The sequence below is a fragment of the Podarcis bocagei genome (genome assembly GCF_964188305.1).
Source record: "Podarcis bocagei genome assembly, chromosome: 1".
Lineage (NCBI taxonomy): Eukaryota > Metazoa > Chordata > Lepidosauria > Squamata > Lacertidae > Podarcis > Podarcis bocagei.
In genome coordinates this window covers 125947175-125965514 of record NC_138125.1, presented here as the reverse complement: position 1 = coordinate 125965514, position 18340 = coordinate 125947175, and positions in this window count along the sequence as shown.

The following is an 18340-nucleotide window of genomic DNA, read 5'->3' as shown; positions in this document are numbered from 1 at the left end:
TGTTTGAGTGTGGATGAGACCATACCATTAGTAGGAAAGGCTCTGGAGAGGTCTCGTCTTCAGTCATAATAACTACCAGTCATCATCATCATCATCATCATCATTTATTATTTATACCCCGCCCATCTGGCTGGGTCCCCCCAGCCACTCTGGGCGGCTTCCAACAAAACCCTAAAATACAATTACCTATTAAACATTAAAAGCTTCCCTAAATAGGGCTGCTTTTAGATGTCTTCTAAAAGTTTGGTAGTTATTTTTCTCTTTGACAGCTGGTGGAAGGGCATTCCACAGTGTGGGTGCCACTACCAAGAAGGCCCTCTGCCTGCTTCTCTGTAACTTGGGTTCTCAAAATGAGGGAACCGCCAGAAGGCCCTTGGCGCTGGACCTCAGTGTCCGGGCAGAACAATGGGGGTGGAGACTCTCCTTCAGGTATACTGGACCGAGGCTGTTTAGGGCTTTCAAGGTCAGCACTAACACTTTGAATTGTGCTCGGAAACGTACTGGGAGCCAGTGTAGGTCTTTCAAGACTGGTGTTATATGGTCTTGGCGGCCGCTCCTAGTCACCAGTCTAGCTGCCACATTCTGGATTAGTTGTAGTTTCCAGGTCACCTTCAAAGTTAGCCCCACATAGAGCGCATTGCAGTAGTCCAAGCGAGAGATAACCAGAGCATGCACCATTCTGGCAAGACAGTCCACGGGCAGGTAGGGTCTCAGCCTGTGTACCAGATGGAGCTGGTAGACAGCCGCCCTGGACACAGAATTAACCTGCGCCTCCATGGACAGCTGTGAGTCCAGAATGACTCCCAGGCTGCACACCTGGTCCTTCAGGGGCACAGTTACCCCATTCAGGACCAGGGAGTCTTCCACACCTGGCTGCCTCCTGTCCCCCAAAAACAGTATTTCTGTCTTGTCAGGATTCAACCTCGATCTGTTAGCCTCCATCCATCCTCCAACCGCCTTTCATGTCTAATATGTACATTAAAAAAGAGGAAGGGAACCTGGTGCTTTTCATATATTGTTGGACTACAACCCCCATCATCGGTGACCATTGGCCATGCCAGCTGGGACTGCTTATTAGAGTCTGACAATACCTGATCTCCAACTCCTGATTCAGAGGCAGTTTTGCTCAGGAGAACAAGTCACATTTATGGAGGGAATGTGGACAATCTATTCAGTTTCTCAGCTGCATTTTCATTTCATTTTCATCCCAAGCATGGAACCAGGCAAACAGGATTTGAACCCTTGTGCAAAGTTGAAGCTGTGACGAATAATTAATCCCACCCAGGTAGATTTCCATGTTCTAAAGTCGTTTCGTTATTGGGCCGGTGACTCTGATACCTCTGTCCATTCTGTCTTGCACGAAAGTACAATTTTATCTCTATGGAGTTGTTCACAGTTACATCTTACTTGCCCGGGACTTGAGAGTTGTATCCCACCAAGTTCTACTGAGACTTGAGTTATTAAAATTAGCAAATCAGTCATGTCCATTCATTTAAATTGGCCTACTCTGACTATGGCTGCTCCAAGGTCACCTAGTGAGTTTCATGGCCCCAGTCTTCCAGGTTATAGTCCAACACTCTGACCACTACAACATTTTTATTGGCTTTTTGTGATTCCTTTTCAGCTGAAGAACAGGGTAAAAATGCTGCAAATAAATGTTGTTGTTGATGTTGTTTTTAGTGCTATTTTTCTAGAAAAAGAGGTGCCCTAATTCACCACGAACTCCTCCATTGTTCTCTTGTAACGGCAATGGTGCCTACCTGAGAGGTGCCGGAACTGAGTCCCGGTGAGTTCCTGCTGCAAAATAACCTTGATACTATTATTAAAATGTATTGATGCTAGCTACAATGTCAAAGGCAGAAACTTAGAAAGTGGAACTGTTCCTCTTGCATTGCTATAGCTATTTTGAAGTACAGAAAGTAACCACAACAAAAGTTCTTAAAATTCTGCAATGTAACCTTGAATGTATCCAACAGGAGGTCTTTAAACCTTAATGAGAATATTGTCCCCATGCTACTGAAATCTCTTACATATCTATGAACGTATACATCTGCTTTATAGTGATTCAGATCATTAGTCTTTCTAGCCCAGCATTTGCTATTCTGACAGTCAGACAGTGACTTGCCAAAGACTTTGGTAGAGGTCCTTCCCAGGCCTGCTACCCGAGAGCCTTTTTCAACAGAGATGCCAGCAATTGCACCTGAGACATGGTCTAGATGAGGCCTCACACTTCCCCCACCTTTACTGAAATCTGAAATAGCATCCCAGGATAATGGGAATGCTGACCTCATCGTTCATATACATTAGCCACAGAAGTGAGAGTGAGAGTTGGGAGTGAGAGCTGGACCATAAAGAAGGCTGATTGCTGAAGAATTGATGCTTCTGAATTATGGTGCTAGAGGAAACTCTTGAGAGTCCCATGGACTGCAAGAAGATCAAACGCATCCATTCTTAAGGAAATCATCACTGGGTGCTCACTGGAAGGACAGATCGTGAAGCTGAGGCTCCAATACTTTGGCCACCTCATGAGAAGAGAAGACTCCCTGGAAAAGACCCTGATGTTGGGAAAGATAGAGGGCACAAGGAGAAGGGGATGATAGAGGACGAGATGGTTAGACAGTGTTCTCGAAGCTACAAACGTGAGTCTGATGAAACTGCGAGAGGCAGTGGAAGACAGGAGTGCCTGGCATGCTCTGGTCCATGGGGTCACGAAGAGTTGGACACGACTAAACAACTAAACAACAACAGCCACAGACGTAGGGACCAATGTTTAGCTATTTCCAAAGATGTTCCTAGATGGCAGTATTGATACTTCAGATGGCTTTTCCTCCTGGTCTGTAGGTGGGGGTCCTTCTTCAAACAACCTCACCCAGTGTCACATGTCCGGAAATTCGACCCACGCCCCACAGCAACCAGCAAGGCCCGCCAGATTCTGGGATATGGTGGGTCTGGAATGTTTTCTAGTGATAACGTGTCAGCCAGCTGCTTTGGGTCTGCTTCTCTTCCCTCCCCCCTTCTCCCATTATTTTCCAGCTCTGCCCCTCATCTATCTCTGAGCCGTGACCTTCTGCAAACCATTGTTATAAACCTATACTGTCTTCTTCTTCTCTGGAAGTTTCAGGGTCGAGGGGATGGTGGTCTCCAACATTCCTCCTCAGTCCAGTCCCTGACACCCAGGAGGCAAGGGCTGTTCCACTCACCTCTGCGCCCGGAGTCTTTACCAAGGTACTGATGGTTCTGGTAGCCCATCTGAGGACTCTGGGCTGTGGGTGCCCCCCTATTTGAATGATGTCCTAGTCAGGGCATTTTCAAGGACTCCATGTGAGAGAAATGTGGCGACCACTCTGTCGTGTCTACAGTTTTGTTGTGAACTTGGAAAAGAGTGCCCTGGAGCCTACATAAATCATTACACACCTATAATGTAGATAGATTTGCAGCATCCTTTTGCAGAAGTCATTTGAAAACGGACCCTGCCTGCACACCAGTAGGAAGAGGGGCCATCCCTAGTATCTAGGAACCTCTGTTGAAAGAACTATTTTGTATATGTTCTTTGGTTAAGTCATACTGAGTACCAGGGCTGCCCTCCAGGGACCTCTAGAGGGAAATGGAAATTATTCCTGGAGGCCAGTTGTCCTCTTCCTCTTTCAGCTGCCTGGGTCATGTCTGTATCAATGGCTTTTGTTGGCATAGTACAAGTGGGATGGTAGCTAGGGCCCCCTATAGAATTCCTGACATGTCCATTTCTAATCCAGTTCATGTTAGTGATGTTCCATTTGTTCCTGCTGGGGCTGTTTTCAATTTGCAACCTTATAGTTGCTCTGTGGGAGAGATGGGATAACCATGCCATGTGTTCTTGCTGCATCAATGGAGTTGTGGGGTTTCAGAGGTAATCCTTGCTCGACTAGCTGGTCTGAAGAGTAAAATGGGGAGCAAGAATTTAGGGGAGCATGGCCAGTTTGGCCACACTGGGTGTGGAGCCTCAGGAGGGCTGCAGGAGACACTGGGGCACAAGAGGCAGGGGTGCCAAATTTTGGTGTTGCACAGGGTGCTGCTGAAATTTGAGACCTCAAGGTCCACCACTGCTCGGGTTAGGTCATTTGAAGATGGACCCTGCCTGCGCAGCAAGAAAAGGAGCCATTCCAACTCCAGCAAAACATGAATTCCACCAAGGATTCCTGTTATTCTCACAATTATGTGTTGTGTTCACAAACCAAAAATAATCCCATTAGATACAACCGTTAACCATGTTACCTTTGTCTACAAGTTTGTTGTTTTATAAATTTGAAAAAGCCATGCTTTTCCTCTCCAACAGTCTCTCCTTCAACAGGATACTTAGGCCCAGGTGTAAATTTTGAGTAGACTCATCAGCCTGCTGCCCTGCTGAAAGCAAAGTGGAGCTATCTATAGCAAAGTGGCCCTATGGGTGTTTTTGCACTTCAGCTCCCAGCAGCCCCAACCAGCATGGCCAGTGCACAGGGATGATGGGAGCTGTAGTTCAGCAATATCTAGATCCTGTTAGGATAGGCTAGGCAGGGGTGGCCAGCTCCCAAGAGACTGCGATCTACTTACAGAATTAAAAACTGGCAGTGATCTACCCCCATTTTTGGGGGGGTTCAGGTCAAAGTTGTTGATTATTTTTTTTAGGGAGGAAGAAAACCCAGATTGGGGGGGGGGGAGAGGGACAGCCACTCACCAACAAATTGCTGGGGAAACAAACAGCCTCACTTAGTAACAAAACCAGACGGATACCCAAAAGAGAAAACAATAGAACACCACTGGTGTAGTGGTTAAGAGCAGTAGACTCGTAATCTGGTGAACCGGGTTCGTGTCCCCATTCCTCCACATGTAGCTGCTGGGTGACCTTGGGCCAGTCACACTTCTTTGAAGTCTCTCAGCCCCACTTACCTCACAGAGTGTTTGTTGTGGGGGGAGGAGGGAAAGGAGAATGTTAGCAACTTTGAGACTCCTTCGGGTAGTGATAAAGCGGGATATCAAATCCAAACTCTTCTTCTTCTTCTTCTTCTTCTTCACATACAGCTCTCAAGTTAAAACAGTTCAATGCATCATCAGAGATTTGCAACATCTCTTAGATAATGACAGCTCTCTTTCCCAAGCTCTGGGAGGAAAACCTTTCATTGCCTACAGAAAGCCACCCAGTCTTAAACAGCTCCTCACACACAATAATACAACAACCAGACTTACCGTATTTTTCGCTCCCTAAGACACACTTTTTCACTCCTAAAAAGTAAGGGGAAATGTGTGTGTGTCTTATGGAGCAAATGCAGGCGGGAGGCTCTGCTAAGCACTCCCTTTAAAGTGCAGCACACACGATCCACATGGCTCTTTAAAGAGTGTGTGGCTCTTGCTGGCTTTTCCGGGAGGTGGGGGAAGGGACAGAGGGCAGCCCATCAGTCCCTTCTCCCTCCTCGGGGAAAAGCCCCCAAGAGCCGCACACATGCTCCGCACACTCTTTAAAGGGATCTTGGGGGCTTTTCCCAGAAGCCAGAACAGCAAGAGGGATCACTACGCAGTGATCCCTCTTGCTGTTCTGGCTTCTGGGACTCAGAATATTTTTTTTCTTGTTTTCCTCCTCCAAAAGCTAGGTGCGTCTTATGGTCTGGTGTGGCTTATAGAGCGAAAAATACGGTAACATGGACACTGGCACAAGAACCTGCAATAAATCAAGATGCCAACTTTGCTGCCACATACACCCGGACAACATCATTATTTGCCCCAATAACATCAAACATACCATCTCAGGCCTATTAATTGTTCATCTTCCAACATTATATATGCTATCAAATGCCAACAGTGCCGTTCAGATCTCTATATTGGACAAACAGGACAAACTTTACACCAAAGGATAAATGGGCAGAAATCTGACATCAGGAGTCATAAAACAGAGAAACCAACAGGAGAACATTTCAGTCTACCAGGACATTCTATAAAGTCGCTGTCTTATTGCAAAAGAATTTTAGAAATACACTTGAAAGTGAAGTTGCTGAATTACAACTCATTACCAAACTAAAAACTATGGAGATACCTGGTCTGAATAGACATATGAGATTCATGTCCCATTATATATACTAAAGCTAATTTTGGTCATCTATCCCTTTAAAAATCCCTTGTCCTTCCCTTTGGAACCAACTGCCATAACAGTCATCAACAGTTATAAGGTTGAAGCGACCTCTGCTTCAGAGTATCTGACGAAGTGTATATTACACACAAAAGCTCATACCTTGAAAGCTTATATTTAGTTGGTCTTTAAGATGCCACTGGAATTATTTTAAAATATTTTTTCATCTTCCATCTTGTTATTTATTATGACTGTGACAGATTAACTCGGCTATCCACCTGAATCAGTAAACTCCATCTTCCGTTCTGCAGATCGTGCAATGGAGGGCAGGGCGAGGGGGCAGGGCCGGAAAGGGACCCACGGATCGACTGCAATCTACCAAAACCTCCCAAGCATCTACCAGTAGATCGTGATTGACCTGTTGGACATCCCTGGGCTAGAGCATCCTTCCTCAACCTGGTTCCCTGCAGATGTTTTGGACTTCAGTTTCCATGAGCTTCAGCTGCTACAGCCCAGTTGATGAAGCCTGGACAAGAAGATAGCAAGCATCTGTTCTATGGTCACATCTATAGCAGTTAAGTTGCTTCCTAAATGCTGTAAGTGCCAACCCCAGGCTTGGGCTAAGACTGGATATTGTGAATTTTTGCTGTGGTCATTACCGAAAGCTGTATATTAGGACTGGATTCAAAATCTATTCAATTGCAAAAGAATTGGCTACATCTGGTATTCCGCTTATTGCAAATCTGTTCCCTCATTCATGGGCATTATGTACATGGTGAGCAGAACTAGAAAAGCCTCATGTTCCTTGCAGGTTGTTGTGGTTTTTGTGACACAAGCTGAATTAGAAGATTATATTGGTTTGCTCCATTACCCCCTTTGTCTAGATAATGATGGCCAAGTTAAGGGTAACATCACACCTATTGGGTGGTTCACACATAGCATACCCAGCACTAGATGCTGCAGTCATGGAGTGGTGTATGAATGGGATATCAGAGATGTAACAGAGCTTTCATATAATCTCATACATATAGTTAGCTCATAGATTCTTCTGCCAGTCATCAGGTGTCAGGCTGCCAAAAAAGCCCTTCCGTCTGTGGTTCCATGCTGTAAACAGAACAGGCACGGCTTGACAGTAATTAACTCTATTGCCCAGTAACCAAGGAGACAGCTCACGGCTCATCCGTCAGCTAAGCAAGTCAGTTGCAGAAGCTAAAGTTCCATCCTCTCTTCCCCTGTATTTATGTATTTTTTCGCCGTGACTCAGCTTTTCTTAATTGTTCTAGCCTTTCCTCAACTCTTCTTTCCTGCGCTGAGATTGGGGATGGGGAAAAGCTGAATCAGGACTGTACTGCAGGGCAGGAGACACAGTCCCTGCTTCTCCTCTAGGAGTCTGTGGCTGATAGCCTCTCCCCTTCCCCCTCACTCTCTGTTGATGATTCCTCCCTGCTCCACCAGTCTGAACCCGGTTCGAAGTCTGCTTCCCTCTCAGGTGCCTCTTGGACTATTGGCTGCCACCTCTCTTCCTCTTCCAGCCAATCCCTGACATCAAACCTGGTTCCCATTTGAATATACATCACTTGATGATTTAGTACAGCACCCAGTAATGCCTTCCTTCTATGAATGGGCTACCACAGACATTGTGCTATCGAGAAAGTGTTGCCTTTATTGTCAGAGCAGATGCTTTGAATGTCCTTGCTTCAATTCCCAGCATCTCCATCTTATGACTGGGAAAGATTCCAGTACAAAAACCAATCATCATAATAATGATGATGATGATGATGATGACATACCTCATGTTACGTCTGCTTCATGTTACGTTCTTTCAGGTTATGTCCTGTGGTGACCCGGAAGTACTGGAAAGGGTTACTTCTGGGTTTTGCCACTTGCACATGCGCAGAAGCGCAAAATGATGCCGCACGCATGCACAGAAGTGGTGAATCGCAACCCACGCATGCACCGACGCGCCACTGCGGGTTGCGCTCTTTTCATGTTGCGAATGGGCCTCCGGAACAGATCCCATTCGCAACCAGAGGTACCACTGTGATACTATATTTATACCCCACCCATCTGGCTGGGTTTCCCCAGCCACTCTGGGCGGCTTCCAACAAAAGATTAAAAATACATTAAAACATTAGTCATTAAAAACTTCCCTAAACAGGGCTGCCTTCAGATGTCTTCTAAACGTCAGATAGTTGTTAATTTCTTTGACATCTGATGGGAGGGCGTTCCACAGGGCAGGCACCACCACCAAGAAGGCCCTCTGTCTGGTTCCCTGTAGCTTCACTTCTTACAGTGAGAGAGCCGCCAGAAGGCCCTCGGAGCTGGACCTCAGTGTCTGGGCTGAACAATGCGGGTGGAGACACTCCCTTAGGTATATTAGGCCAAGGCTTTCAAGATCAGCACCACACTTTGAATTGTGCTCGGAAATGAACTGGGAAGAAGAGCTGCTGTCCAATTGCGCAAACTCAGTGGTAGGAATCCTCTGGGACACAGGCTGAGGGTTCCTCTGTCTGGTCCCTAAGACTCCATCCTGGTCACATTCTCTCTGACTTGAGCTGACCAAGTGTCTCTCCCCCCTCCCCCAATAGAGTCAGATACCAGTTACAAAATGTTGTGAACCACCCTAAGATCTGTGGGTGAAGGGCAGTTTAAAATTTAATAAATAATAAAATATACAGTAATCTAGGGAATAGCAGACCCTCCCGTTGGTCTGTCCCAGCTCCTGCCAACCTATCAGTCTGAAAGCATGCCAGTGCTAGTAGATAAATAGGTACCTCTGCGATGAGAAGGTAAATAGCATTTCCATGTGCTCTGGTTTCTGTCACTGTGTTCCATTGTGCCAGAAGCAGTTTAGTCCTGCTGGCCACATGACCTGGAAAGCTGTCTGTGGACAAACGCCGGCTCCCTCGGCCTGAAAGTGAGATGAGCGCCACAACCCCATAGTCATCTTTGACTGGACTTAACCATCCATGGGTCCTTTTCCTTTTTTACCTTTTTGCAGACCCTTCAAGTGCCCCTATTTTCCAGGGATGTCCCTAATTCAGAGAAGCCATCCAGGTTTCTGATCTGATCCCAGATTGTCCTGCTTTCCCTTAAGATGTTCCTATTTTCATTGGATAAATGTTGGAGGGTATGGAGTTATCTGCCCCCCAAGCTATCTGATGGTAATCCTGTATAGCGAAGGGGTTTTTTGTTTTGTTTTTTAAAGTTTAATGTTTTATTATGTTTTCATATATGTTGGAAGCTGTCCAGAGTGGCTGGGGCAAGCCAGTGTAGTGTATAAATAGTAAAATTATAATTATGGAATGGGGCGTTCCTATTTTCATCGGAGTAAAGTTGGAGGGTATGGAATAGAAGTTGAAAGCTGAGCAGAAATGTGACGCCGGCTGCAAAGCAATCAAGTGTAAAGAAATCATGTGCATTGAGTGATGTATGGACCTCAGGATGTTCTTCATTAGTGACTGAGGGTTTGTGTGCCCCATATTTCACCAGGCAGGTGTAACAAATGGGCTCTTGATTCAGAATAAGGAGCTAACAACAACCCATGTTATCTACAATCCTGTCAAATAGAAAAGGCATAAGATTAATCATATCACTATAATGCTAATGCTCATGAATATTGGTTGACATTCTTCACTTTGGATCACTTTGATCAAAACCCTAAGAACTCTTTCCAATTTTTTTTTAAAAAACCAAAACCACATCACCTTGGTGTATGCCATGTTTCAAAGCTCCATTCCCTATTAAATTATATTTAGGCGGATCGGTTCAAGTTGCCTACAGAAATATGCTCAATTGCAGTCAGGCTTTGTCAGAAGCAAAGAAGGAGATCCTCTTATGAATGCGTCTGTAGCCATCTTTTCTTTCTGTCTTTTTTTTCTTTGCATGACCTTGCAGATTTCAACTCTACAAAGTGGTTCCCCCTCTCCTGTAAGTCTGCACTGCGTGGAAAGGCAGAGCCCCCCAAACCCTGGGCGCCCCCCCATGTGGAATAACGACTCAAGACAACATGCTATGGGATTAAAATTGGCCACAACTTTACTATGTTTCAAATGTGGGTAGACCTTGGCTCAGGCATTCAGCATTTATCCCTCCCAGTCCCCCGCCGGGGATCTGGGGAACATCAGGGTTATCCAGTGGGGGGGGGGCTGGCTCTGGAGAACATATGTTCAAGCAGAGAAAGCCCACCCCCGTTATGCCGCCATCACAGGGGAGAGCAATTATGACCTTTCGGCGTATGGTCAAAGCCTCCCTTCAGAAACCCCTTTAACGGGGAACCCTGGTATCGCCGCCGCAAAGAGGAAGATGGACTAAAGGATTCCGCCCAAGGCCTGATACTGCCAAAGTTGTGACGTTTTGCTACAGGAAAGGCGAAACCTGCCAATGCAGGGAAATTCCTTTCCGGCCATTTAACAGCGACCTTATCGTAGCAGCGCCTGCATGCCTGTGAAGAAAAGTTAACCTGCAAAACCTATGAAGAAAAAAGTTAACCTGCAAAAGAAGACATTAACTGAGGGTGGGTAGGGTGGGAGAAGCTCTGGAGCCAAGTGAGGATTCCCAGGTAAGATCCTCCCTCTATTGTGTGGGCAGGTAATCCCTCCCCCTACCTGGCCTGGTCTCCTTGGCAACGCTTCCCCCAGGTGGGATTGGACAACTGACTGAGGTAGGCGGGGATCTCCAGGTATCCCACCTGAGGGAAGGCAAAGCCAAGCCTATGCTCCAGATCTAGGGCTGCGCATGTCCACGCAAAGGGCGCCCCCCGTTTTAAGCGGGGAGTGGTCATTGTAGAAATGTTTATTCTCTGGCGAGCTTAGAATGACCCCTGTATGTGTTACGATATGAGAGCAACACAGCTGCAAACTGGCAGCTTGGTGAAAACATCACATGATGTGACTAGCTGTGGGAAAGAATCTTCCCGGAAGTTCACAGGCTTAAAAAGTCTTTGCTCTGTGTGTAATATGAGACCTTCCTGTTGCGCTTGTGAAGGAAGTCTTAGCCTCTTGCTTGCTGAACACTGAACTGTTCGGACATGTTTTTTGTAGAGTTGCACAGTCAGATAATAAATAAGATGTAAAGGACTTTCTGGCTATCTTCTTTCCCTGCTATGGAAGCAAGGGGGAGAAGGGGGTGTGCATTTTCCACGCTGGGAAATGTCGCCTATCAAAATCTCCTGGTCTGCGGAGATTGCAGCCAGGGCAGATCACCGGTGAACAAGCTCCGAGAGCTAGGAGAGCTGCCAGTCTCTCCGGAGAGGGCTTGTTTTACAACATATGGTAGCATATGGAGGTCGATGGATCGTAAACATATGTATTGCGATCACCCAGAGAAACCTTAGCAAGGTTTAAGGAGTTTTGTGATAAGGTTAAGAATATTCATGATGCTAATATTGATTATTTTTTCACAGATGAAAAGCCAATTTTTCCCCCACAGGATTTTCAGAGTTTCCTCAAGAGACAAGGGATAGAGCATAAGATTGCTGTCTCAGAAGCTGCATGGAACAAAAGTGTGTGTGTAAAGGTGTGTGTGTAAAGAATTGCAGAATGGCATAAATGCACAATTGCTGAGTTCACATTTGCCACATGAGTATTGGGCTGAATCTTTATCTTCTTCTTGTTACAAAAGGTTTCAAAAGGTATGGAAAGTTCTCTTTTTGAGAGGCTGTTCCACAGGAAACCTTCTGTCACACATTTAAGGTTTTTGGGTCTCACATCCGGGCAGAAACTCCAGATGGGGTAAAGAATGCCAGAGGCAGCAGCGGGAGGCCCCATTAGCTAAAGTGGTATCTCAGGTTAAGAACAGTTTCAGGTTAAGAATGGACCTCCAGAACGAATTAAGTTCTTAACCCAAGGTACGACTGTACTGCTGAGAAATGAAATATTTTCTACTTTAATCAATAGGATTTGAATGGCATTTTTTAAAGCCCAAAGTTTCAAGCACTGGAACTGAAACTGTTACTAACAATTGGATATTTGTCTATTTTGACTGGCTAAAGTAAAGCTTAATCTTAACCCGCCTGATATTGAGGTCTGAAGGAAATGTGATTGTAGTACAGTGGTACCTCAGGTTACATACGCTTCAGGTTACAGAGTCCGCTAACCCAGAAATAGTGCTTCAGGTTAATAACTTTGCTTCAGGATAAGAACAGAAATCATGCTCCGGTGGCGCGGCAGCAGCAGGAGGCCCCATTAGCTAAAGTGGTGCTTCAGGTTAAGAACAGCTTCAGGTTAAGAACGGACCTCCGGAACAAATTAAGTACTTAACCCGAGGTACCACTGTACTGGCATCTCTCTGCCATGGGGTGGAATGGGGGATTCACTATAGCAGAGATTGCCACTTCACTCGCCCAGGCAGAAATCTGTGGATCTGCCAACTTGTGCCTTGCATTAAATGACAGAGTGAGGTTTATTGTGTTGCAAATTTAGTTGCAGCTCTGAATAAGTTTACTCTGCCACAAAGTTTGCTTGTAACTGGTGACTGGCAAACTTCTCCCGGCCTGGTTCAGAAGGGTCCTCAAGAAAGCGATTTACATTTAAAATAAATCCCCAAGATAAACTATCGGGGATGAGTGTTGCTTCCAACAATCTCCGAAAGGCCTCATTGCCAGCCTGTCTCCCCACTGCCCCCCCATCTCTTTTCAAAATTGCTCAGTGGGATTTGGTGCAGGGAAGCCTATCACAGCAAAGGAGTAGATGCAAAGTCATCAAAATAAAAATGGCATTTGCTTCCCAGTATTACCGTTCAGAGCCACCAAAGTAGTTTAAAGATCATCTCATCTCATTTTTGACGTTGTTAAGAATTCCCTAACAAAGTCAGAGGCTTGGCAAACATCTCAGTAGCTCCAAGTCATAAAAGTAGGATAAAAAAAGGTAAAGGACCCCTGACAGTTAAGTCCAGCTGCAAACGACTCTGGGGTTGCATCGCTCATCTCGCTTTACTGGCTGAGGGAGCCGGCGTTTGTCCGCAGACAGTTTTTCCAGGTCATGACTAAGCCATTTCTGGTGAAACCAGAGCAGTGCACGGAAATGCCATTTACCTTCCGGCTGGAGTGGTACCTATCTATCTAACTCCCTAACAATTCCTCTCACTCTCTCACAATACAACTCGACCAACCCACTGCCTATTCCTCCCTCTTCCTTCTCCAATTCCCAAACCTCAACTCCCAATTCCCAAACCTCAACTCTCAACTCCCAAACCTCAACTGAATTTCAAAACCTCCGACTCTAACTTTTACTCCCCCCCCTTGCATTCTCACTGACCAAACACATCACACCCATTTTAACCCTTTCCTTGTGACCCATCCTAGGAGGCAAACGCCACAAGGCCTCAGGAACAAACCAGGGAAACAGGGGAAAGGGTCTGATTTATATACATTTTGGCCAACCCCTGGCAACACCCACCTAGTACATGATTGGCTGCTTTGCACCAGGCAGTGAATCACAATGCAGGCCAGGCTTCCGAAGCTCAGAGCAGGAGACATTATGGAATATACCCATAATGTATTTTTTCATGTTATAAGCCATCTTGAGCATGGTTTAAACTGTGGAAAGATGGCGTACAGATATAATTATGTATGTATGTATGTATGTATGTATGTATGTATGTATGCATGCATTTTAACAGAGCCCTGAATAACTTGGGACCCAAATAATTAAAGGAGCACCTTCCCCAGTATCTACCAACCTTGGCTTTGAGATCATCAAAAGAGGTTCTGCTGGTGAGCCTGTGGGACCTCCTTGGTGGTGGCACACCAGTTCTGGAATTCGCTCCTGGTGGACACTTTGCAGGCTCCCCACTCCCCAGTATTATCTTTCAGACAACAAAATAATACATACTTGTTTGACTGAGCCTTGTGTACACAGCTGGAGTGGAGCTCCAAATAATGCAAATCTCCACTGTCCACTGTATTGTATTTCATCACAGAAATGGGTTTTAGCTGTTCTTTTATGCAGCTTTCATTTTTTTTGTTCTTTGTTAGCCCCCCTTGACCCCTATAGGGTTGAAGGGTGGGATACAAAAACAGTAACACACCCCACCTCCCTGTTTTGGAGACCAAGTGAAACGTGAGACTAAGCCCTAGTGAGGACTATGGTGCCACAGCTAACTCCCCAGTGCGCTATCTGTATCCGCATCTTCTCTTCATGACCCTTTGCAGTGTCCATAGGGAGGCATCAATGTACGTCGATGTGGCTGACACATCTGCTGTGTAAGGTGTGAATCAGGCCTAAGTGATTTTTGTCATGCCTCCCCCCTTCTGTTATTTCTGGGCTGATGAAATGCCCAGGAGATCTTGCAATGGAGCTAAAGCGTACTGTATTAATTTCCCTCCTTGTGTCTGAGTCAGGCTCTGCTGAAATGAACTATGGTTAGAAATGGGCATTTTAGATATGAATTTCTTATAAACTGGGAGGAAAGAACATGGTGTGTGTATTTTTAAGCCACTAGCCATGACATGTGAAGTCTGATATTTACAGATAAATATACCTTTTGGCTTTGCAGTGACAACCGTTTAGGTACCTGGAAGTAGAAATCAGCATATGCTCTCCCCTGCGGCGGCGGCGTAACGGGGGCGGCTATCTTTGCTTGAACATATGTTCTCCAGAGCCCATCCCCCCCCCACTGGATAACCCTGAAGCTCCCTAGGTCCCCGGCTGGGGACTGGGGAGGGAGAACGCCCAATGTCTGAGCCAAGTTCTACCCACATTTGAAATTTAATAAAGTTGTGGCCAATTTAATCCCATAGCATGTTGTCTTGAGTCGTTATTCCACATGACGGGGGGGGGGACCGCTCAGGATCTGGGGACTCCACCTGTCCACGCAATGCTCTTTAAGACATTTTATGTAAATGTCCCACTCTCTAGTAAACATTTGTTCTGTATTATCTCTAATTCTTCCTGTCATCCTTGCTAATTCTGTGTATTCTAATAATTCCGTCTGCCAGTCCATTTTGGTCGGAGTGGAGTCTCCTTTTCATTTTTTGGGCTGTTAAGATTATTGCTGCCACTGTTGCATACATGAAGACCATCCTCATATTATTTGGAATGTCTAGGAGTATGTTCCTAAAAGGTGCACACCATGTTTATCTGAAGGTGGAAGGCCCAGATCTGCTGAAGGTGGATGTTAGGAATTATTGGTGCTTTTCTGAAGTTTTATTAATAGGTCATGCCCTCCAAGTGACCTGATTTTCCAGGGACAGTTCTGGAATTACAAAAACCATCCCAGCTTCTGATTTGATCCCAGAATGCCCCCTATTTCCCCTGCCAGTGCTGCCACAGGGAGGAGGATGAGCCGGCGCTTGTTCCAAGCGAAGTCGGCTGTAGCGATGGCTGCGAGGGACCATTTCACTGCCTCTATGTTGCCTCTCCATGGCCGCTGCTGCTGCCCTCCACCCTGAGGAATGTTGGAGGGCATGTGTGGCTGTGGCGTTAGCCCTCCTAGGTCATAAGGAAAGGGTTAAATGAGTGTGAAGTGATTGGCCAGCGGGAACCCAAAGGGAGGAGTTAAGAGTTACAGTTGGAGTTTGGAAGTCAGTTGGGAGTTGGAGAAGGAAGAGGGAGGATAAGTCTGTGGGTTGGTCGAGTTTTGATGTGTGTGAGAGAGAGAAACTGTTAGGAGGAGTCAGATAGACAGTTGGGATAGTTAGTTAGGAGTTATTAGGAAGGTATAGGCCAGTATAGAAACTAAGGATAGAAAGCTGACAAGAAAAATTATCTGAAACCATAAACTTGTTCATGCTTATAAAATAAACTTGATTATTTGTTTTAATGTTAACAACTGTCTGGACTCAGTGTGTACCTGAGAGAAACGGGTTGGTGGCAGCGGGGAAGTGATCATAGTGGTGGCATAGGGATCAATAGACTGTCAAACGTCCGGGGACCCTGTGTGATCGCCACAGTGGCACTTCATGTGAAAATGTCTGTACAGGAGGAGAGAAAGGGTTAATAGGTAGACCAATAGAAAAGCCAGAGGCGAAGCCTACCTGTTTAGAAAAGGGTTTAGCCTGAGGTTTAGTTAGTTAGTTGGTTGGTTGGTTGGTTGGTTGGTTGGGAAAAGGCAGTTGGGAAAGCAGTTGGCAGACAGATGGAAATAGAGAGACAGTTAGTGCAGTTGGTTTTTGTGTGAGGGGAGGTACAGTGGTGCCTCGCAAGACGAAAAGAATCCCTTCCGCGAGTCTCTTTGTCTTGTGGTTTTTTTGTCTTGCGAAGCAAGCCCATTAGCGGCTTAGCAGATTAGCGCTATTAGCGGCTTAGCGGGCTTCGCGGATCAGCTGATAAGCGGCTTAGCGGATCAGCTGTTAAGCGGCTTAGCGGATCAGCTGATAAGCGGCTTAGCGGATCAGCTGTTAAGCGGCTTAGCGGCTTAGGATCAGATGATAAGCGGCTTAGCGGCTTGGGAAAAAGGGGGGGGAACCCGCAGGAACTCGCAAGACATTTTTGTCTTGCGAAGCAAGCCCATAGGAAATTCGTTTTGCGAAGCACCTCCAAAACAGAAAACCCTTTCGTCTAGCGGGTTTTCCGTCTTGCGAGGCATTCGTCTTGCAGGGCACCACTATAGAAGAGTTAGAGACAGAATAAAATAAGACTAAGGGGGCAAAGGGTAACAGCGTTTTGAATGCATTTAGAGTTTATTTGTGTTTGCAATAAACTACAATCTTCATTGTTAACTTAAGAACCTGATTAAGACTAAGTGATTTACCAGGAAGAACCTGGTTGGTGGCAGCGGATTAGTGGTGTACGGGTCAATAGTCCGTGAGACGACCGGGGGCTCAATACGAATGCCACAGCATGATAGGTTGCCATTTGCATGTTCAGACCCAGAAACCTCCCCCTCTAAATAAATTCACACTTGACTCAAATTTTGGTTTTGGTTTTTGGCAGAATTTAGGCCACAACTTTATTGATTACAGAAAGTGACTGGTTGCATAGGCTCTGGTTCGACTAGCTCCCTGCACCGTTGCAGGTAGCGCTGACCCAGGGTTCCAGCATAGGTCAGCCAATGGTAAACACTTGGATAAGTGGAAAGCCAGGAACAGGCTATCTCCGCCACCCAAATGTCCCCCTGGACTCAGGCACAGGCACAATCCCCTCTCATGGGTTGACCAAACCATTGAGTCCCTGGATTCCTTTAACGGAATACCCTTCACATAGGGATGGCGAGACTGTTCTCCCATCCCTATCACCTGAACCAGAGCCTATCCGCAACCTTACAAGTTGTGACGCTTTGCTACGCAGCAGGCGAAAACCCAAATGGCAACAGCCAATCAGCCAAGTTGGGAAAATTCCTGCCGTGCCCCTGTCCCAACGACACACGATGGCATAGCAAGGTCAAGCGCAAAATCCTAATAGTAGGAAGAGGTGGGCAGGTGTTCCAAATGCAAGCGCTGAAAAAGGAAGCTCTGGGTCACGTACATGGGTATGAATAGGTCCCTTGAACCATTTATACTGCATCCCATTGGCCAGATTGCACCCAGCTATAAGGGACCTACCAATCAGGTGTTGTGGCTGACCAATTGTACCCACCCACAACACAGGTTGTAGGTTTCCAGGTCACACCACAATACGTGCCCTCTTTAAGGGAGGACCCAATTTACACTTCAACTTTTAAGTTTGCTGCTTTACATGTATGATGATGATCACGATCAAACTGTTCATTTTTATAGAATACATACACTTCATGAGTTTGTATTGATCGATCGCCAGCCACCTTGAGCTGCTAGCCACCTGATCAAGCAAAGAAGGATTTCCATCTGCAATCTGCTGGCATGTTTGTGGGGTTGACTCCCGATGAGAGCTGTGTCCATAAGATAAATAAGCTTATCCGAAATATGAATTAAGAGGACGTTGCAGATAAATGTGGTAGAAGTGTGAGCTTGGGGGTATTGAATTCCTTGCTGCACAGTGCTTAACCATAATGCAATATTAATGACAAGAAAACAAGGATAAAATCCCTGCTGCCACAGCCAGCGTGTTTTTTTGCAAATTCTCCAAGGAAAGGTTGATTCGAGAAACACACAGAGATATTTTTAAAGCAACAGAGCCAATTATCTTTACTTCTCTCTCTCTCTCTCTCTCTCTCTCTCTCTCTCTCTCTCTCTCTCTGGGAGGGGCAGTTTCTACCTCATAAAGGTGGAATCGGGATTCAAGATAACCTTAACAGGTTGGAGTACTTATAAAATGCATTTCAATGAAGACAATTCTAAGGTTCTGCACTTAGGAAGGAATAACCAGGTGCAGAAATATAGAGTGGGGGAGACCTGGCTTGAGATCA